Genomic DNA, 22319 nt, shown 5'->3' with positions numbered 1-22319 from the left:
TGAATATTCTCACAATCTTGCGTTTCAATGGATTCTTTTTAACCTTGAAATCAGTAGTTTCATATTTAGTCATGAGACCATATTGGTAAGCAAATTTTGGTTATCTGCGCAAATCGGGTTGTTGATTTGCATCAGTTATATACACCATAAGCAGGAAACAAAGGTAGTATTTTACTAGCGCCACAGCAATCAGCAAACATGTCTTGTGACAAATTTTAAGAGCCGTATTGTCTATAGATTTTCATTCTTAGCCCTCTGCTAGCTGCTTCCATCAGTAAAGCACATCCTAAATTAAGAGTTGTTTTCTTACTCTGGAGTTAGCATTTGATTTCTAAAAAGAGACCAGAGAACAAGCAATCAAAGCAGTCTGCTCGGCTGAAGTTGCTGCAGCACAGCTGATATGCCTGAAGTTTAGTGTCACTTTTCTCGAGGAGATCTGTGAAGCAGAGTTAAGCACAAAAGTAATGCCTGTTCTGGCGCGTCGCTTTCACGCCAAGAGAGGTGTGAGGGAAGGTGAAGCGGAGGAGAAATCACCTCCCGCTGCCTCTGCAGCGCAAGCGGGCCTCGGGGGGAGCGCCACGGCCGGCGCCTCGCCGCGGGGCAGCGGGGGCGGCTGAGGGACCCCTCCGGCCGGGCGCTACCGGCGAGGGGCTGCCCCCGACAGAACCAAGGGGGGGAAGCAGCAGCTCCCTGTGAACTTCGCTGATGAGCTCCTGTCGCCCAGCGGAGCGGTCACACACTGGGGCGAGCGGGGGAGCGAGGAAAGGGCCGCGGCTAACAAAGCCAGACCGCCCTCCTGCCTCCATTCCAGCGCGGCACCTGGCCGCCCCCCGTGGGTTTTCCGCGGCCGCCCAGCGGGGACGAGCCCGGGGCGAGGCGCCCAGACCCGAGTAAGGGAAGGGGCCCGGCTTCTGCGGGGCAGGCGGGCCGAGGAGGGCTGGTGGAGTCCGCCGGGCGGCGGGGGCGGCCGGGCAGGCGGAGGCCGGAGCGGGGATGCCCGCGGCCCTCCTGCCGCCGCCGGGCTGTGCGCGGGCGCCTCAGCCATAGCCGTGCCTGCGGCAGGCGGCGGCCATCGCGGGCTTGCCGCCCCCGTGCGCCCCTCCGAGGACGGAGGGGTGGGGGCAGAGGAGGCGGAGGAAGCGGCGGCGGCGGCGCCAGGAACAGGGAGGCGGCGGCACGGCGAGGGAGGGAGCCAGAGCCGAAGCCGGGCCGGGCCCCGCGAAAGCAACAGCAGAGCCAGCTCCTCCTTCTCCTCCTCCTCGGTGAGTGCCGCTCCGCCGCCCCCCGAGGTTGCTCCCCGCCGAGCCCGGGAGCCGGCACAGGCCGGGCCGCACCGCCGAGGTTCCCGGGAGGAGGCCCGCGCCGGGAGCGGGACACCGCGGCCTCCGCTGGGTGAGCGTCCTCGGGGCAACGGGCGCACGGCGGCCCGGCTGCCCCCTCCCTTCACTGCTGGTCGCGGAGGGCTGGTGCGGTGGAGGGGGAGCCGGTGAATGAGGCCGGTGCGGTTCGCGACTTGCCCGCCGCCCTCTTCCCGAGCCGCGGCCCCGGCCTCCGCTCCCTTTGTTTGCTCGGCTCCCCGAGCCCGCGGCGGTGCCAGGCCCTGCGGAGGCACCGGGGCCGCGGCGCGGCCTGCGAGGCGGGCGGGAAGCAGTGCCGGGCCCGGGCCGGCGAGGCTCTGCCCAGCCCCCGCCGTGACAGGAGGGGTCCAGGCCAGCCTCTCAGCCCCGCCAGTCGCGGCACGGGGCCCGCCGAGCTCCCGTGCTGCTTCCCTGGGCCGCTGCCCGAATGCACCCCGCGCCTGCTGGTGCCATTATGGGGGCGATGGAACTGGGCTCATTTCCCTTTACCCCGCCGTGAAACCAGCCTTGAGCTGAGGCTTGTATGTCCCTCTCCGGAGGGGCGGGTGTCTGGAGGTGGCGATTTGGGCAGCTGGTGCTGGGTTTTGTGCAGTGGAGGAGCCCCGGGTTGTTTTGAGGTGAGGGTACGCCAAGAACTCCCGAAGGGGCGAGCGAGAGAGGCTCTTTTCTGTGACTGGCAGCACTTAAGAACTTGACTTTAACAAAAGCATTACTAAATCGGCAAACTTTACTCGCTTTCATTGTTCTTCGAGCCGCTTTTTACACTCTCTTTCCCTAACGATGCCTTTTTTAGAAACTAGCCCATGCCAACCCCTTTGCTTAAGAAAAAAGCCTTTGCAAAACAACGGGGTTTTGAGAGATGCAGAGAATGATGCTTCTGTGATGTGAGGGTACTTTGGCTACGTCTTTCTGTCCTCTTTTTATTTTTGTCTTCTTATGTTTTCAAAATCATCTTAGTTTGGAACACAATGTTTTTTCCCCTGTGTAGTAGGTTGCTGCTAAAAGAAGTTGGTCGCAGAATACGGTTTAGTCAGGGAAACTGACTTCCCCTTAAAAAATTCTTGTGCCCTTGCGCTGTGAGGTCCCAACCCCTCTTTCCTACAAGCCGGGAATGTTTATGCCATATCCATCCTCTTATAACACCTGTAGTTGAAAAAATGTCTGCTGCAGACCCCCTGTCTTGGAGAGTTGCTGTCTGCACAAATACTCGAGGAATAATGCATCTGCATTTCTACTCTGGGTGAATAAAATAAAAGGTTCTATTTCTAGTTTTTGTTTGTGCTAATAGTTACGTATTTGGATTGTAGAAAATATGGAAGCTTTGGTGCAATTATGAAATAAATTACTTAGCTTGGCTAGAAGACTCTAAGCGACTAGAGAATGTGTAGGTATTTTCAGAATGTTCTGCAATAAGGCAGTAGTCATAACTCACAGTTTTATGTGTAACTTAAGAAAGACAATTTCAGCTTTTTCAACATGCTTAGTTTTTTATGTGTTAAACAGTACTTGAGTGAAGTCTTCACTTCCTATTCAATATTTCTTGGGTTTGTGGCATTGCACTGTGTTTGGAACTGAGCTTTTAGTTGAAACAGGTTCACCTGTTGTATGCTTAATCAGGGATATTCCCTATATCCTAAGTTTTGTAATTTAAGTAGATCTTTTAAAGTTAAAATTTAATGAAATTAAGCCTTAATACTTAAAAGTGTAAGTGATAACAGTGTATTGTTATACAGACATACCCGCATTAGCCAACTCCCTGGAAAGCTGCAAGGGTATGGAGTAGTTAGGGAGAAGCTCTGTGTTGTTTCCAGGGGTTTCATGAGCATCACCTTATTGCACTGCATGTATTGCAGCATCAAAGTGTTTGCATGGATACAGGAGACTTGATGGATAATTCTAAGCTTCATAAAAACTTGACGTACTGAAATCTGAAAAACAAATGTGTATTAATTTATACTATTAACTTCTTTGATCCTAGATTGTGAAGTTGGTCAGTAACCTTGGGTTACTCTTGGAAGGGGATGGTTTGAAGAAATGGTAACTGGTCCTTATTGTTGTATGAGTAGATTACAACTTCTGACTCAGCGCAGTGAATTGGTAGGGTAAGAGAGTGAACTCTTAACTAAAAGTTGTTCTTACAAAGAAAGTTAATTATTCCTGCTCTTTCTTATGATTTTTTTATAGTCTTACAGTAATTTGAGCATAAACAGTTGCAAGACTTCATTTGGTAGGGCTGCCCTGAGTTCACTACATATTTGCTGTGCTATTATAGGCAAAACTGAGGCCATAGTCCAGGGTAATCCCTTACTCAAGTTCCTTTTTTTCCTCTTGCTTTACTGCCCTCTTGGGCCTACATGGCACTAGTTTGGTAGTGTTTGGGCAGTACAATGCAATAACATAAAGTAGATAGGAAGGAGAGACTGTTCTCTGCTGGTGTGTGCCTCAGTGTTTTGTTGATAGGGCTTTAATGTGTGTTAGCAACAAATTAGAGAGGATAACTCAAGCAGTTCTGATGCTCCAAGGAAGGAAATAAGATACAAATAGTATAAAAGGGGAATGTAATGCAGATGCTAAAATGTCTTGAGTGTAAATTGGATAGGATGAAAAACAGAATAGAGATATCTTATGGCATGTAACTATATCTTGTACTGTAAAGTATGAAACTGAGAGGAAATACAGAACTTTGAGTTTACTCTTTTTTACATTTTTTACTTTTCAGAAGAGAAGTAATTATATCTGTAATGTTCCTTGTCCTTATGTTTATTCCTAAATTTGTTTTCATTCTGTTTTGTTGCACACTTTAACTTTCTGGAAATAAATATCAATCATCAGAATACAATAGCTATACTTGATGCAAAGGTCCCAAGTTCTTACCACCTCTGTCTGGTGCCTCCCAAAAATTAGCAGAGAAAGAAGCATCCTTTAAAAATAAGTTCTTAAAAATTGTTCTTGACAATTGTAGATGGCAAGTTACATGCAACAGTATGTTTTTGTAGAAAAGATGATTGTGCTTGTAATGGGATATTTATTGTCCATCTTTAAAAAACAGCTTCACACCACTAAAATATGTCTTTGATACAGCAGAATATAAAGATTCATGGTACACAGTACATTCCTTCTTTTATTTTATACCTTTTATTAATTTTTGGGTTTTTTTCTCTTGAAATAATTGATTTCTGAATTAAAACACTGTACTATGCAAGTTGAATAAATTTCTGTGTTAGAAGTAGTTACATTACTTTTGAAGGAAGCATTTAGAAACTCATAGCTTTGGGGTTTTTTTTGTTGCAGAAGGTTTTTTCCCACTGTAGCTGAATGATCATAAGCTATTGAAACAAAAACCTGTTGCCTACTTCAGCCTCTTCTGGTGAATAAAACCAAACCAAAACCAAATTGGCCTATAAATATTGCCCTGGATGAAAATGGAAAGCTGACTGTATGTAAAGTGTTGACTGATACATCAAAGTTATAAAATGGTGCACAAACTTTGCTAGAGTCTACACAGACTGAATTTGAATAGGCAACGTGAAGCAAAATCTGACTTGGTCTACTTATTTTGAGAATTAAAATTTTCAGATCAAAGCTCACTTAAGCTCACTTAAATAAAAGTTGCTCCCAGTATTTTCTTTTGCCAGTTTTCGTGGTCTCCTTTTGCCGTGTACAGACACGCAAACAATAAGCATCTGGAACTCTAGACAATTTTGGAAGGCTTTGAGGTGTATGGCTTTGCAAATCTAACTGCTCTTCATTAGGCTGTAGTGTAGATTTAGGAATCTATCTTTGAATATTTTTAATTTTTAAAAGATTAATTAGAGTAGTCTCTCCCATGAAGTTTTTTTCTGGCAAATATTTAGATAAAATACTCTGGAAGCTATTGGTCATTTTATGTCTCCTTAACCATTCACATTACACTTTGGACTCTGAGGAACTCAGTTGGCCTTGTTTATGACAGGGATGTAATCCACATGTTACCTAAAAAATTCTTTCTTGGTTGCTGCATCATCAAGAAAACTATGCAAGTTAAATGTGTCTCTTTAACATGGATGTGAATACATTGGCTGACTTGTTCTGCCTCTGACTTTAAACTCCATTGAAGGAATATGAAAAAAAATACTTCTTGCAGGTAAAGCCCAGCACAAAATGCTGTATATAGACATTTCTGTCCAGGTGCTGCTCCCCTAACATTTCTTCCTTTTGTGTATATATAGGGCACATAGCCTCTCATGCTCTGTCTACCGTGCAACATTCCTTTTGTAATCTGTCAAGTGCAATAGGTTGGCAGTTTTAAAAAACCTTAGGTTTGTAAAGTGTGTGGGTTTTTGTTATAAACACCAAATAATCTTGCTGTAAACTGCTGTAAAATAGTTTTGGATGAGAGCCATTTTCTCTGGCAATGAAGGTATAAATAGTAGACGGTAGTAATTTTTGAGATTTTAAGTGGTCTGTAGTTAAAGAATCTAAGCCATGAAAATGAACCTGTGCGTATTGCTAAGTAAATCACACAGGTACATGGTATTTTCTTTGCTTCGTAGTGTGATGTATAATCAGCAGCTGTATTTGTGTTATTTAACTTGGATGTATATGATACTGACCTGTAAGAGCAGTTGTGTTAGGTTTTAATGGTCTTGAGTTCATGTGGTGAATGCAGCTAGCAGATAAAGTGATTCATTTTACCATTTGAGATTACCAAAGTTATTAAATCTGCATTTTTCCTCAAGGATATTCTGTATTGCTTAAAACAGTACATAGAGTGCTACTTTTGAAAACATTGTTGGAAATGAGATTCCAGTCAGACTTGGTTTTACAGTGTGTGATCTCTTGTTTTTTCTTGAGTAGTTTTATTCTTAATTAATCTTGACGTTTTCTGGTAAATGTTCTAAAACAGTAGCTTGTAGGAGTCTTGAGTAGGTGATTGTTTTTCCTTCTCCAAAGCAGTCTGCATTCCTCAAATAGGTTGAGAACATAGTAGGCTACTCCAAATGTTTCTGAAGCATGTTTGGTCCCAACATGTCTCCAATACAGTGGTCAAGCTTGCCTTCTTTTTTTGTTCCTTTTGATTTAGGGAATTTTGTCTCTCCTGGCTTTCCCTCTGTAAGTGCTGCAGCACTGGCCGGTTACAAGCTGCAATTTTGGCTTCAGTGATGTGTTTTAATACCCTCGGAATCCCTTTGGGTTGGTAATCAGGTATCAGATTAGGAGTTTTAATAAAACAGAGACAAGTGTCAGCAGGGCAAAAGTTTTTGATTACAGAAGGTGTGTCTTCCAGGATGAGCTGTGTGGAAGCCGTAATCCAGAAACAAGGTAGGCAGCTTTTCAGATGGATGTTCTTTCAGCAGCTGGTGGGAACTGGGCGAGTAAGGAATTCTCGCCAGATTAACTAACAGAAGCTGTTTGTGCAGGGATACTGGTTTGGGTGAAACCTGCGCTGGGGGAGTTTTGCAAGCTGGAATTTTGGTCAGCCCGAGGAGACTGACTCTAGAATAGTTGGTTTGTGCATTCAGAGGTACGAATCACTAAGTTATGTGTAAGAGCTTAAGTCTCGGTCTGTGTAAGGTAGGTGCCTGGTGGCTTTTTTTATTCCTTCCCCTCTCTGTTCTCTCTTCAGTGGAAAACAGAGGCAAAACCAGTGCTGATCAACGCACGCTGGAACATTGACTTTCTTCCTCTTTTTGGCTTTTGAAAGGGAAAGAGCTTCTGGTTAGTAGTAAGTAATGCTGAGAAGTAATAAAATACTAGCCATAGGCCTCTGGTATTATTTTGTGCAAAAAATCCAGTAACTTGGGAAAATACTTGCTGTAATTGTAAAATAGTCTGTGGTCCCTTACTGCAGGGATAAAAGAGAGTCTATATTCACCAACAGCACTGAGCTGTTGTCTAATCCAGCGATGATGAGAAGATAGTGAATGGAAGCTGTTATATCAGTACTGACTTGTGTCCTGTGTGTTACAAAAATAAGTGCTTTTGGAATCTCCTGTATCTTAAATGTTGTTTGACGGGGGAAAATGGAACTAAAGTTCTATGCATCAACATTGAAAAGTATGTATTCCCTCTATTGTCTTTTTTTTTTTTTAAATTGGGTTAATACTTTTTTCCCCTTCATTTTTTTTATATGTGTCTTTAAATTTAATGTCAGAATGGGAGAAGAGAAAGTCAGTGTGCATGTACATGACTCTTTTATTCGTGTTTGAACTTTGAAGCTTAGCTAGCTTTGGCAGACAGGCTTCGATACTCCTGGCTCTGCAGAAATTTGACCTTGCTCTGGAGATAGCTATCTTAAGGGCTTTGAGTTTGTGTAAATCTGATAGAGCAAATTACTTCATACAGACAGTGAAAATTTTATCTTTGATCCTATGTATAACAATTTATACACTGATGTGGTGTTGCTCAGTGTAAGGCCCAATTTTTTCATGTGCAAGCTGAATACAGTGTACAGTGATGAGTCCCATTAAGTTAAATGTCTGCTCACAGTTAATTAATCTTTGTTGGGTTACGACAGAATATTAGCAAAATCAGATAGTTTAGGGCTAAGTGGAAAATTATTTTCTGCTACTGGCAACATTATTAAAAAAAACCAAACTTGACAACCTCAACCCAACTATCTTCCAGTGTGCATCAGGACAAAACAAGTGTCTGTCTAAAAACTGCAATTAATATATTCTCCAGCAGATTCATTGGTCGGGGTAGTGAGCTGCTTCTGTCTGCAGGTGATTAGAGTGTAGGAGAAAAAAAGAATTTCCTGGTCTTAATCATGAATAATTAAGAGTCTCTCTCATTTTGACCCAAAACAAGAAAATTTGCTTGTACAGTAAGCTTTGTCAGAACTGGTGTAGTCCTGTAAAAAGGTTTTACTTTGGCAAGTCAGGACTTTATGAAAAAGATGGTTAAACAGCTTTGCCTCTGCAGTCAAAATTCTGTTCCTATTCTGGTCAGTGTGCAAGTTGTGCAGTGTTATGGTATGTGCCTTCTTAAAAGCACCCTTAGACTAAAAAGGGTAAATTTAGAAATCTGTTTAATGTTTCATGGTCTTTTTTTAAGGGAAACAAAATGTTAAAATAATTTTGTGAGATTAGCTGGAGATAATACTCTCACTATAGGTGTGTTTACCCTGTGTATTTGACAGTACTTTGAGCACAGCCATGTCTTCTGTTTCCCATGTGTGAATAGACTCTAAACCGTAAAGAAGATAATTCATTTACTCTGTTCTCATTGGGCCTCCTGCCAGGGAAATTGGGAAGGGAAATATTTTAAATAAGCTGTGTTTTGCATTCTCACTTTCTGAAACGCAGAACTTGGATTGCTCTCTGCAGTAGGTCCTAAGGCCTAAGAGGGGCAGCCAGGCCAAACACATGGGGGATCACTGGTCACATAGTGCTGAGTGGTTGACTGATCTAGGTTCTGCTGCTGGAGTGTGTTTGAGGAGAGACTGCTTAATTAGATGTACTCAGAATGATTGACCCTTGGGCACCACCTGACTCAAGATCCCCCCCAGTCTTTAAACAAGGAGAAGGAAGTTCGGTTCCTGCCCCTTCACCTGCTACCTTCTGGTTTGTTGTGTTGTGCTGGCTTGTCTGTAAAATAAACCTTACTTTCTGTTTCGCTGATTGGATCTCTTTTCTTGACCATGAAAGACTGATCATTCTGTAGCTGATACTGTTTGACAATCTCAGTTGAATTGTATCTCGTTAAATAGTACAGGTGTTCCAGAACAGAACTAGGTACAACACAACCAGCACAACTAGGTAAAAGTGAGTTCCTTATACTTGATGTACTAAATGCTCTTTTGCCTTTAAAATGGATTCTCAAGTGTGCATGAGTGAAGTAGATTGTTGTCACTGTTATTTATTTAGGACCATAGATAATAGGTGGATATTTGGCCTATCATCCATGTGATGGACAAAATGTATCTGCAGTGAAATATGAAATTAAATACAAAAGTATGTAGCTAAAAATTCCCTTGTCATTTGCATATACAGGTTTCACAGACTGCAAACAGTACAGGCTGCATTTCCCATTGATTTAAAAATATAAGATATAACAGCTTGTTAGGTAGAGCCCTCATTCAGAATGTAAGGTCACCACAGTAACTTTCCACTTCTGTCCTTTCTGTGTGAGGACTACGCTGAACACCAGCCTTTTGGCTGCTCTGTAATGTGAAAAGATTTCCATTCCTTCTCCTAAAGCTGTTCTGAAGAAGATTAATGGAGCTGAGAATAAATGATCTAGATAAAGATAGTGTGCTTTTTCTCATCCTGATGGAGTAAGCAACTGATTTGAAGAGGGAAAACCTGCATCTGACTTTCTGTCCCAATTCATCCTGCATCTGAAGCTGTTACTGCACTGGAGGGTATCTTAAGAATAAGTGAAAATCTCCTTTCATTGTGTCTAGGACCACTGTCCAAATAATTAGACTTTGTAGTTTGATTTCCATTTGTGCAAGCTCCTTATGTGATCCAGAGGGATTCTATGATCATGCTCCACTTCTCATGATATCCATAAAAAGAAGTGGTTGCCACTGAATTTTATGTGGCTTGATTCAGTGTAATGATTTAGACATGTAGGTAAAGGTGTTAACCACGAGGTAGCCACTGATACTGTTCTTTTAACACTAAGTACTTCTGCTTTTATATACCAAAAATAAGACTAAAGGCTACTGAGGAGTTCTTAGTTAAAAGAATGAAAAAATCTCTGAAATTCTGATACTTCCTAAATTAAGCTACTCACTGTATGTGAAGGACTTTGAAGAAAAACAAAGGTCTGCATGTCTGTGAAAGTTTTAAGGAATCTGACTGTTGTAGTATGCCCAAATTACTTGCAGCTCCTGTAGATTTTTAGGGGGATCGCTTATGCTTACATACTGAAAAAAAAATAATCCTAACTTGGACAAAAGCCAGATTTCTTATCTCTATTTTAGGTAAGAGTAGTTGCAGTTGTGACCTTTGCAGTTCGTCAAAATGTACTTTGCTTTCGGTAGTATTTTTGGAAAGCAGGCCATCGACCTCAGTCAGATCTGTTGTTACAAGCAGAATGGGGTAGGGATTGTGAGAATGCTTTGTGCCATGCTAGTGCCACCAGTTTAGCCAACTCAGACCTTGTGTCATGCAAAACTTAAACTCTGGGCCTTGGCCTATTTGTCAGTCTGAATTTGCTTTCTTTGCGGGTTGTACTTCAATCACTGTAATTAATGGTTTAGAGCTAACCTTGGAAGCTGGTTGGGTTTTGCTGAGCTTTTTTTTTTTGGTGGGGAGAAGGGGATTTTTTTTTTCTTATTACTAACTTCCCTAACTTTGGTGGTTTGCTTTTATTTTTTTTTTACATCTTTTTAACATCTATAGCTGCATACCACTGATGGATCCTCTGCTTCTCATTCTGCTACCTGATACATATTGGTACTGTAATATGACCTATTAATTTGCTTACTGCTTTGATAAACAAGACAACTAGGCTGAAAGGACTTTGTGAAATATCTGCTGAGCTATGAGGTTTTAAAGGATGTCAGGAAGTTGAATCGTGACTAGAGGACAGTGACAGAAAGTTTACTGAAAGGTTTGGTATATCTCAAAAGAATGATGAAACCCAAGCTCGCATGTTTGACTTATTCCATTGTCAGCAAGCCCCTGAAAGGGACCACAAGCTTTAAGTGATCTCTTGCAGCACATGACAATTTGCTGTTGCAGTCAACTCCTGGTGCTGCACGTTTGGTTCTGCTGCCATCTTAGAGAGGTGGAGGAGATTTCAGATTTAGGTAGGTGGGTGTTTTCTCAAAACCCCAGTAGCTCTCACCCCTTTCCCCCATAACTCCACATTATATGAGTTAAAAATTTGGGTTTCCGAATTAAATTACCTTAGTTTTGCCTGATGATGCATATTATTCAGCTTATGAATCCATCTAAAAAAAGTAGAAATTAAGCTCTCTGTTCTCTGACTCATTAAGTGTTGAATAGAGCATCGAGTGCCTTGTGCACTAACATTTAAATGTTGGACGTAGAGACAGCAAAAATGTCCTTAATGAAGCCAGTAATTCTGTCTCGAATTTTGAGTTTAATTGGTGTACTGTAAGTAAATAGTAGGACTATACATTTTAAAGAGTGTTGGAGAGCAGGATTAATGTAAACATTTTTGCCCCTCATGTGAAAGAAGAAGGAGAATTGGTCAGGAAACTCCTCTGGCTTTTCTCAGCTTCTGAGTTCTTGGACTTTGAACTACAATGAAATTGTCTACATTTCCTATATAAATGGTTCAGATAAAGGATAAAAAATTACATTTCTCCCTATGCTGTTCAGGAGGGAAAACATAGAGGGTTTTACTAGCTGAGAGAAGTTGACTATGATTATTTTAGTGATAATATTTTAAATTTTCAAGAAATTAAAATTTTAAGTGGAACTTAGAGATAATTTTTTAAAGGTTTAATATTTTACGCTACTGGTTTCTCAATGTAGTGATATAAAAATTCTCTCGTAAGCCTTTCTCTTTTTAACAGTCGATCAGAAATGAAAAACAGGTCACCGTAGCAAACCACTTTTACTTCTAGTGAATGTGGGTGGTATCTTTAAGGTCAGAGGTAAACATTTTTATGTTACAATGAAACAGTTTTGTGAACAGCCTCTCTCTGTGAAATGGAGTTGTTTCATGTCAGTTTTCTCCTTGGTTTTCAAAATACTTTCAAGTTCCAGAGAAAGCTTTTCCTGTATTTAGAAATGCTCTTGGATTTTTGTATATGTAAGAATAGGTGAATTTTTGCCATGATTGCTCTCTTAGTTGGGACATTGCCTATCTGCTTATTTGATAAAACTTGGTTGGGCAGTCCTCGAGGGGCTGTAGGGCATACAAGTAACCTTGCATGGTTGAGTTTTCTTTCTAAAGGAAGTAATGCTAAAACAAACAATAGTCTCTGAATGTGAGTTTAACTCACGAACTTCTATTTTCCTGAACTTTTGAGAAGCGATTAGGGAACTTGGTTTCTTGAATAGAAGCCTCTTACTTTATATGAGACACTCTATTGCAGTATTTTATGTATTTGTTGTTATTGCAGGGATTAGAATGACCTTGAATCACTAAATGTAATTATTGTTTAAATGTAGACAATGCCTTTTTATCCCAGGTCTTTCATAGTTCACTGAATATCTATTTCTCTTGTCAATGAGTTTTACTGAAAGGATGCGTACGCTTTCAAATTATGTGTATGCTGTATATGCATTGTAGTAACATAATTGGCTATTGCTTTGGAAAAATGTTGCTGTCTTTAGTTAAAAAAAAATTAAGTCTATTATAATTTCACAAAATTACTTTTCTTTCACAATGCACACGTGAATAATATCAATTGTTGGTGTTTGTATTCTGTTAGAATTGTCCACTGTTAGAACACAAAGATGTAAACTGGTTTAATGTACATAAAAAAGGAAAGCCATAGAGGTAGGAGTCTGCAGGTCGAAAACTTATTAAATCTGAGTTGTATGGCAACCAAATGCCTTGATGCAAGGCAAGGAGTAGGTAGTAGTAAATATTTTTTATATGGTCTGGAGGAGAATGGTGGGAACTTTGTGACATACGTGTAGCAAATACATTGTATTTTTCCTTGATAATTCAGTGAAGAAAATCTCAAAACAGAGGTCAGTCCTTTTTTCTCTGTGATTCTGGAGATTGTCCTTATTAGCTGCTTCTTCTTCCTCAGCATGCTTGGAGATTTCTCTGCCTATGCGAAGTCTGTACAGATGTTATGGAAGATCTTTCCACTTTATTTCTCTTTAATCAAGGCACTGTGTTCTTTCCCCTCAGACCATAAATGGGTTCATTTAATCCTTCCATTTATGTAGAGGGTTAACTGTCTCATAAAGAACTGCCGCATCTTAGCTTGAATTGAGAGGATCGAGTGTTATCTTCTAAGGCAAGAAGGCTTTTATTCTTCTTGAAAGTGTCATGGTGGAAGCAGGTGGGGGTGATAGCTGTAAAAACATTGGAGATTCTACCTGGTCATACAAGTTCAAAGGGTCGTTCAGCCTCAGTGAAAAACTGTACCCGAGAGCTTAATTTGGAGTCAGCCTCAGTCATGAGATCCAGGGCAGAATGGTACAAGACAGTGTAAGGCTGCAGTGTATTGCTGTTTGTTCGAGCTTTCTAGAAGAGCTGAAAAATACGAAAATGAATCTTCCTGCAGTTGCATGTTCTCCAGTTGCAGAACATGACTGTGCTGCATATGGCAGAAAAACGGAATCCTCTTTTTCTGTGTAGTGAATTTTCAAGCCAGTCTCTATCTTGAAAACTTGTTTCAGGTGCTTTTGTTAGAGCTTATGTGTTTGGTAGACAAATTGCTATTGAATATATTTATCTTTTCGAGTTAAACAATGTTTCTTTTGTTCCTACTGGAATATATTAGATAACTAAATTTGAATTATTGCTTGAAGAATTTAATTACTACATTTTTGGTGCATTTTTTTAAAAGGTTGTGTTTTTTTTTCCATCTGGGTATTTTAAAATGAATCATACTACCTGGAGCTAATTTGTGCAGATTTTTTTCTTTTTTTAATTTTCTTTTTTAATCATCTTTGATGCCAGGTGGATGTTATTTGTAGAGTAAAGGCCACTTGCATATGTTCCTGTTTGTCTGTCAGATAAGCATAAATCACATAAATGTAAGTGGAAAGGTGAGCAGTTTACCACTTGCTGGTGAAGATACTTGTTTTACAAATATGGGCTATGAAGCCACCTGTTGGCTAGATAGTGTGGCAAATGAGGTGTTTAAAATGAAAGTTAGGTTTAACTTTGCTTTGGGTTTATTGTTATTTGGGGTTTGTTTGTTTTGAGTTTGTTTTTTTTCCTTGTGAATGTGACTTCATAGCTTTCCTGATATGTTGTTTTCTCATTTTTGCTCCTGAAGAAGAAAGTATCCCATATTACCCCTTAAAGAAAGCAAAATTATCAGTCATGCTTGTTGGCGCTATAGTAATTTAAAATTGCTTCCTCTGTCTTCATTTTCACGTCAGGTAACTGGGACAGGCAGAAGCAAAAAAGATGACTATGACAAATTAACAACTCGTAATTTAGGGAGAACAGCAATATTTAAAAATTTGTAGCATAGTGACATATGTAATGATACTGTGCAAACCCTTATAATTTTCAGCTGAAATGTGAATCTCAGAGTATTCTGAGGTGGAAAGGACTTGAGGTGGAGTGAGGCTGCTCCAGCTCAGAGCAGAGCAGGACAATCCCCTCCCTTGCCTGGCTGTGATGCTGTGCCTGATGCCCCCAGGACAGGGTTGGCCCTCCTGGCTGCCAGGGCACTGCTGACTCGTGTTCCCAGGTCCCTTTTTGTGACACTGCTTTCCAGGATCTCATTCCCCGGTCAGTATGTACATCCAGGTACATACATCCCCATCCTAGGTGCAGAATCGGGCACTTGCCCTTGTTTAACTTGTATGGTTGGTGATTGCCCAGCCCTCTAACTTTTCAAGGTCTCTCTTCAGGATCTCTCTGCTCCTGTTTTTGTGTCATCTACAAAGTTGCTCAGTATCTCTTCCAGTTCTGCTCCCAAGTCATTTATAAAGATGTTGAAAGAAGCACAGGGCCAAGGATGGAGCCCTGCAGAGCCCCACTAGTGAGAGGTCACCAGTCTGATATCACCTCATTCACTGTAACTCTTTGTGCCTGACCTGTGAGCCAGTTGCTCACCATGGCATGCTGTGTTTATCCAGCTGTGTGCTGGACATTTTGTCCAGAAGGATCCTGTGACAGACAAAAAGTACTGAAATCAAAAAAAATAATATCAGTTTGCTTCCTTTGATCACCTAGGTGGGTTACTTTGTCATAAAGGGAAATCAGATTTTACAAGCAGGACTTTCCTCTCATGATACAGTGTTCTGGCTGTGACCAATGACTGAGTTGTCCTCCAGGTGTTCTTCAGTACCTCTTTCTCCTCACAATGTCTTCCCTTTTTTTTTGCCTAGTGACTTTTTTCCCCCCTGGTAGCAGGAAACAAACATGTTATGTAGCATTAGGTGTTAACTGAGTGGTGTATTTCTGTATTGCCCATTTGGTATTCACCTCTCATACTGTGGGGTTTATTGGTGATAGAGGTTTGGCCTGAGAAGCACAGTAGGAAAAGATCATTCATGGTACCTGTTTTTATGTCTCTTCATCAAAATATTCTTTGCAGCAGGTCCTTTTCAGCTGTCTTGGTTCATGTTTTGGAAGCTGTACACAGTAACAATGATTCTGTGCTTGCTGTAGAAACACCAGCCTGAACTTTGAAAGTGAAACCAAAATCAGTAAGTCAATGTGAAGTGGTAGTATTTAGCTGTTGCATGTCTGCTGAGTGTTTTCTTTCCTTTTTTGGGAAAGGCTGGAAAAGTGTTTCTCACAATTATATAATTTTGTCACTAACATTAAGAGTGGTCAGATTATTACTGACCACAAAAATCACTTTGAGAGAATGGTCTACTTTATTATTTCTGTCTTTCTGGCATATGCTGTGAATGGATGGGTGGGTAGCATTTCTAAAATTATGTTTGGAGATGCATCATTGAGGATTCAGAAACCCAACTGCCTTCAGAATTGGGTTTCAGTACCTGCATCTGTACAATTACATATGTTCTTTTCAACACACATTTCAACATTTAGACATTTATGCATACTTCTTATTGCATTTCTGTAGTTTTTTTTTTGGTTTTACTGTGTTTTTTCCTGTTCGTCCTTTCATTTTCATGATATTAATTTCAAACACTTATGTTGTTCTCAATTATGTAGGCACAGAATCTGTTCCTTGCCATCTTAGAGCAAAAGGGTTTCAAAATTTATTCCTTATCCTGAATGAGATGTTGGTCTGTATTGTTAAATGAAATGCTGGTTTGTAGAGCATTATAGTTTTACAGCTTTTCAGACTTCTAACATAACTGTGTTATGGCTTAAGAGGATTGCATAAATATCTTGGATAAGCATAAATCCTCATTATCAAGCTGAGGCTACCCCATACCTTACAATGGAGGGGAAACATTTTGGTGTAATCTTCTGTCAGGATGGAGTGGGGGATGGACTCTTAGTTGGAAAGGAATTCTCATGCATAATCTCCCAGGAAGTCTAACCTTTGCTTATGAAACTAAACTTAATTTTTTGCTGACAGACAGTCTGCTGCAAGGCTGGCTGCTGCGTTCTTGTAAAATAGTAAGAAATGAAAACAGCCTGACTGAGCATTATTCTCGCTCTTCGTCTGCTTCTGCACAGCTATATGAAAACTAAAAGCAAAGGTTTATTTGCAGTCAATGGATGGGATTTCCTGCAGTGAAACACATGAACGCATCAGGTTTCTTTAGTGACTTCTCCCATTTGATTCATCAAAAATGTTCTTTTCTCTCTTTCAATGCCTTGGCATACATAGAACTGCTGGCTTATTTTTGTTTGCTCCTTTTTCCCTTGCTGTGAATCAAGGTCTTAGAGCCAATTTTGGTTTAATTTTCCTGATATTTTTTCCACATGCTTGAAACAATTTATTTGCAGTTTGCTCTATTATCATATGTTGGCTTAAAAGAAAGTGGTGAAAAGTGGTACTTGTGTCTGTCTTTTAGTAAATGTATGAAATGTACCGTTTTCTTATTTCCCTGTTTGGGTGTTGATTCTCAGTTTGTGAGAGATCTAGCAGGAATGGCTGAAGTGGTTACTGGCTGTCATCCACCCAGCTTCCCTGGAGTTTCCTCCTCCAACAGCAGCTCTGGTATCAGGATGTTGTGTGTGTTCTTGAGCTGATACCAACTGGTGCTGACTTCGGTTTAGCACCCCCACATTAGTGTGCCCATGGTAGCTCGGGAGCAGACATGGATCCCAGCCAACCATCCTTGGGTAACAGAGATGTAACCTTGGCTGAGGACTGTTGATATTACTAACTGGGTTTGGCTATTGTAGTGATGAAATTATTATAGTTACAAGTCTGTATATACACACACAAACCATAATAGAGATGCCATTTAACACCCTTAAAGTTACTCCCTAGAGGAAAACCACCAATCAGATAGAAATATTCTGTTCTGCAACCAAATATGGGAAAGAACAGGACTTACTGCAAGCACTCATAGATTAAATAGTGTTCAAAGAAAGAAAATGAAAAAAAAAATCAAGGAAATCTAAGTGTTAAAGGGCATTCTTTTTCAACAGCAGGCCAGGGAAAAGCAATCGAGGTATTTGGACTTTTCCAGTGGCTGTGTTCCTGGTTTTGCATACTTTTAATTCCCATAATCAGATGTGACAAAGAAAAATTCCGTTCTGTCAAGTTTTCATTATTAATTTACCCCACTTTTCTACGTATTACCAAAGGTGTACTTCAGTTATTTTCTGCTAAAGATTGGTAGTGATTAGGGCCACTCTATCCTATGTTGGAACAGTAGTGCCCATGGACTGTTTTATGTTTAAGCTTTGTAAAAGGAGGAAAAAAATAGGAGAGATTTTACGACTAAATGACACGACTTACTGTTGGTCGGTTGGTTTGTTTTAAATTGTAATCTGTATAAAACCTGTTCAATTATACTGCCCTGTAGAGAGGTGGACCATACTTTCCTCAGTTGCTCAAATCTTAGAGGGTAGAAATTTAAATTTGTGTTCGGGTTAAATCAGTGTTCGGGTCTTTGATTAGTTAGCTTAAAAATAAGAGGCCTTAAGTGCTCTTGAATTGTTATAAGTGTAATGTACTGTCAGACGAGGCTCTCATATGTTTTTTCCTTGTTCCAATTTTATGTGAAGTTGTGCGTCTGAGCCTAGAATTCACTAGAAAACCAGGCATGTAAGTCAGAAGGGCTTTTATAAAATTTGTAATCATATTAGGGGAGTGTTCATCCATAAGCCAGCAAGCCTCTACTAAAACTGTTTACCTTTTTTTGTTGTTTTCAAGGTATAAAGAGTATGCAATGGAATTTAGATTACTTCATTTAAAGATTCTTCTTACTGAAAAAGAATATAATGTAGGAATTTATTTGAAGATCAGCAAAGGGAAAAACCTCACTATCTTCTGTGTGCTTATGGCACGTATAGTGAAAAAGCCAAAAATTGCCTTGTAGTGTATATGTTCTTTTAGAAACTGATCGTGTTTGAAGCAGATGCTGTATCTCTTTACTTAATGAGTATTTTGTGTGTAGTTTTTGTACTCATATAGCCTGACACTCTTAAGTAGATAGCAGGAAATACCTCGAGTCAGTATTTTTGTATACTGGTTTGAAGAAAAACTTCCAGACATACAGACTTCAGTATGGAAGTAAAGTTGATGGGAATGGGTATGGAGAGCAACTGCTTAATAATTCATATTAATAGATTTAGTAACTTTGGAGAAAATATAGACACTTAAGCATTTTCACAAATACAGCACTTGTAATCTGCATTACCTTAAGATGTTGTTTTGCCCTTCCAAAGAATGCGTGAATATATTTCAGTGAGAATTTGGGGAAAGCAGGAGAATGACACCTTATACTTCTGCAGATTAGAACAGGCTTCATTATCTGGCAGTAAGGAGAACCTAGTGCTTGTCATGCCCATGCTTGTCATGCAGGAACTTTTCACTTTTGAGGTATTTTTAGTTATTTTCCTAATAAAAATAATTATGTTAAAATACATTACGTTAAAATTGTAAATTATGTAAGTTTTATTATGATAAGAATAAAGATGATATATTTCTAAGTGAAAGACAGACTTTTCAGGAATGGTGCCAGGATGATGTGGGTTAAAAAAAAACAAGATCAGTGTTCAACTGTTTCACTTTATGGAAATAAATAAACAGATTAACATTTATTTTAGAAAAGTTACCTGAAGTAGCATTGACTAATTATTTGAAGTCATTTTTGTGATGATATTATTATTAAACTTTTTAAGGACAATTCTTTGTTCAAACATGAGTTATATTTTGCTGTATGTTTCCAGTATGATGTTTTCTGTCCTAACTTATTAAAGTTAATCCTGGTTTATTTCTATTGTAGTGCATTTTTGGTAGCATTGTTTTAGTATTTGTCTCGGGAAAGGAGTATGCCTAACATAAAAGTGTGAAAAAGATCAGAAATTAATAAAGACAGTATAATCAACCTTTTTTTGTTGGCGTACTTTTGCAAACACTGCTTCGAGATAGTTATGCCGTTCCAATCTATGGAAACCATTTTGTATCATCCAAATGAAACTACTCTGAAATGCTGGATTATTCAAACCACATTTGCAGAAACTGATATATATTTAAAACTTCGATAATTTTTCATACATCAGTGCTGGCCACCATAATAATTAATGTATCATTGCATGGCCTGGTCTTCCAAGGTTTCCAAGACACAGCCTGTAAAGTGAACTTTTAGCCCTAATTACCTTCACTAATAATTTCACATTTATATGTGATTGATAATGTTGCTCTTCCTCCAAGTGAGGTGTGCAAATTTTGTTTTCATTATTTTTATATGCAGAAGGGGACATGGTGTTTGCTGGGTAGTAATCTGGTAGTTTTCATCCAGAGACCTGGCTTGTATTTTCTTAACCTGTATAATATTAAAGATTCTGAGATGCAGAATTTGTCATGAAAGTTCATGCGTTTGAATTTCATTCATCCACATTATTCTGTGCATTAAGATCTCATTCTCTTTCTGGATTTGATTAATCTCTTGTTTTCATTCTGTGTGTTCCAGGTGTTTCTACACACACAGCCACCAGGCTTTGGGAATACATTGGTAGAGTTCAAGTCTGTTTATACTTGCAAATATCTGTCAGAAGAATTTCTAGAGTTGTCTCTTGTTAGGATGTCTAATTCACTGTACAGCAGATGGCACTGGAAGAGCACATCGGTGGGAGATCTCAGTCATGCCGTAATTTGTGCAAAATACTGGCGAATCTGTTGCTGTGCTGAGGGTTGTGAAGAAGTTGCATAATTCATTTTAATGTATTCCAGGAAGGGGTGTATGCCTGGGCTTTTCTGTTCCAGCTCTATTAGATGCAGACTGCAAAGAATTCTATGCTTGCAAGGATATGAGTGTATCATATATTGAGGGCTGTTTATACAGCATTTTTAAACACATTGATATGCAGTGCAGAATTAGCTGGTAATCTTCAAGTTCATGTGAAGAAAGAGGAGTTTGGGAATCAATTAGGGTATTTTTCTTCCGTCTTGGATAAAATATGTGTAGGAGGTACCAGAGTGGGTCTCATATGGATGACTTGTTTAGAGACTCGCTCTCATGATGTGAGTGTGTTCAGTTTACTTTGGAGAGCTTTGATCTAGACTGTCACTAGATTTTTATCATCCTCTCATGCATGAATGAACTCGGCTTCTGGATAGATGCATGTTGTTTATGTGCTTGACAGTTGATTAGCAAACCTTTTCTATATCTTGACATGAATTTTTACAAGGATACAACTAATAAACCATGCGTTTTATAGAGTCCAGAATATACTGAGTTGGAAGGGATCCATCAGGGTAATTTAGTCCAGCTCCTGGCTCTGTGCAGGAGACTCCAAGAATCACACTATATGCTTAAGAATATTGTCTGGACACTTTTTGAAATCTGTCAGGCTTTGTGCTCTGACCACTTCCCTGAAGAGACTGTTCACTACCCAACCACTCTCAGCATGAAAATCCTTTTCCTGGTATCTAACCTAAATCTCCCTTGATTCAGCTTCTTGCTGTTCCTTGAGTCCTGTCACTGGTCATAAGAGTGAAGAGATTGGTAGACAGTACCTTACACAAGGAGGGGGGAACATTTCTGGAAAAGTGCAGCTAATGTGACAGTTCCCATGCTTCTGGTACTACATACACAAAAGCACAGTTAAATTTATCAAATTAATCAATGCTCTGACTTTTAGTTTAGGAGAAGCATGCAGTACTGAAGTTGTAATTTTCAGTCATTGTATGGGTTAATTTGGTTACACATGACAAAAAGAGTTCTGCAAATTGGAAAGGTGGCAAAATCCAGATGGTTTAGGAATAGGTCAATGACATTTTGAGTCTCCTTTTAATTGACATATAAGTCTCCCTATATCTGCATTTGTAGGAAAGTAAACATGGTATTTTAACCTTTGAAAATTCATACCCATAATTCAAGATTGTATAACTGGAGGATGGTGTTTTAGGATTTCATGATTCCTGATACAACAGATATCATGCTAAAAGTGGAAAATAACTAGTGAACATATAAAATACTAGTGCTGTTTTCTTAAGGTCTTAGTACTCATTTATAGCAAGTAATTGATTCTTAGGCTTTTGTCTAGGAAGTGTTTTGGTCATGTTTGTTCTGTGCTGGTAGAAAGTAAGTCAGTTTAGGGACAAGAGAAATATTTTAGCTTTTTACCAGTGAAAGGAAAATGTTATTTAGTTTGGTAATTAAGAAAATTAAATGGAAAGATCTGAATGTGCTCTAAAGATGGACTTGGGAAATATCAGAGGTTATGACAAGGACATAGAAATAGGTTGATGCAGATAGGACTAGAGTACAATCCAAATAAATCAATCTTTACTGCTTCTTCTTTTTATGGAACAGTGTCCATTCCTCCAGCAGCAGGGCTTTATTTAAATTTTTCAAGGTGTTTTGAAGTTCAGAATCCGTCAATGCTTAATGTTGCCTTTTAGTTTGCTTTGGATATGATCCTTTAGCCTTTGTGTACTTGAGGACCACACAAATTGGGCTAGCCAACAGCAATAGGCAATGGACTGCTTTTTGGTTATAGTAATCATTGTCCTTCCATGGTTTTATGCAGTTTTTTAATGCTTATTTAAGAAAACGGTATTGTTTAGTTAATAAAACTTATTTCAGTTCATTGTACCATTTTTCTTGGTTTGCCTGTATTGTGATACTCTGGGAGAAAAGTGGGAAGTGCATATATAAGGGCTGTTTTACTTTCCCCTCAGTCCACCAAGGTTGGAAGATTTCTTGAAAGATTCTTAGACTCCTTCAGCTTGCCATGCTTAGCCTGGAGCCAGGCTTGCTGCTGCAGGTTGTGCTGCTAACATCGCACGTATTTGAAGGTATG

General features: G+C 39.8%; 1 protein-coding gene across 8 annotated transcripts in view; it reads left to right on the top strand.

The window, feature by feature from the left end:
• The first annotated feature begins 782 nt into the window (after window positions 1-782).
• The window catches only part of SOCS6 (suppressor of cytokine signaling 6), a 119672-nt gene continuing 98135 nt past the window's right edge, over window positions 783-22319 (top strand). For 2 of the 8 annotated variants that reach the window (XR_015806536.1, XR_015806534.1), the window contains exon 1: window positions 785-1262. The gene's annotated coding sequence lies outside the window, so the exon portion shown is untranslated. Of the gene's footprint in view, window positions 1263-1311; window positions 1393-16649; window positions 22315-22319 lie in introns of those variants that run through there. The other 6 variants (XM_088172566.1, XM_088172574.1, XR_015806537.1 and 3 more) reach the window with 6 other exon arrangements.

The sequence above is a fragment of the Sturnus vulgaris genome, chromosome 1, assembly GCF_052056855.1.
Source record: "Sturnus vulgaris isolate bStuVul1 chromosome 1, bStuVul1.hap1, whole genome shotgun sequence".
Classification (NCBI taxonomy): Eukaryota; Metazoa; Chordata; class Aves; order Passeriformes; family Sturnidae; genus Sturnus; species Sturnus vulgaris.
Note: the sequence above shows the minus strand (reverse complement) of the source record. Positions and strands in the feature narration are given on the sequence as shown.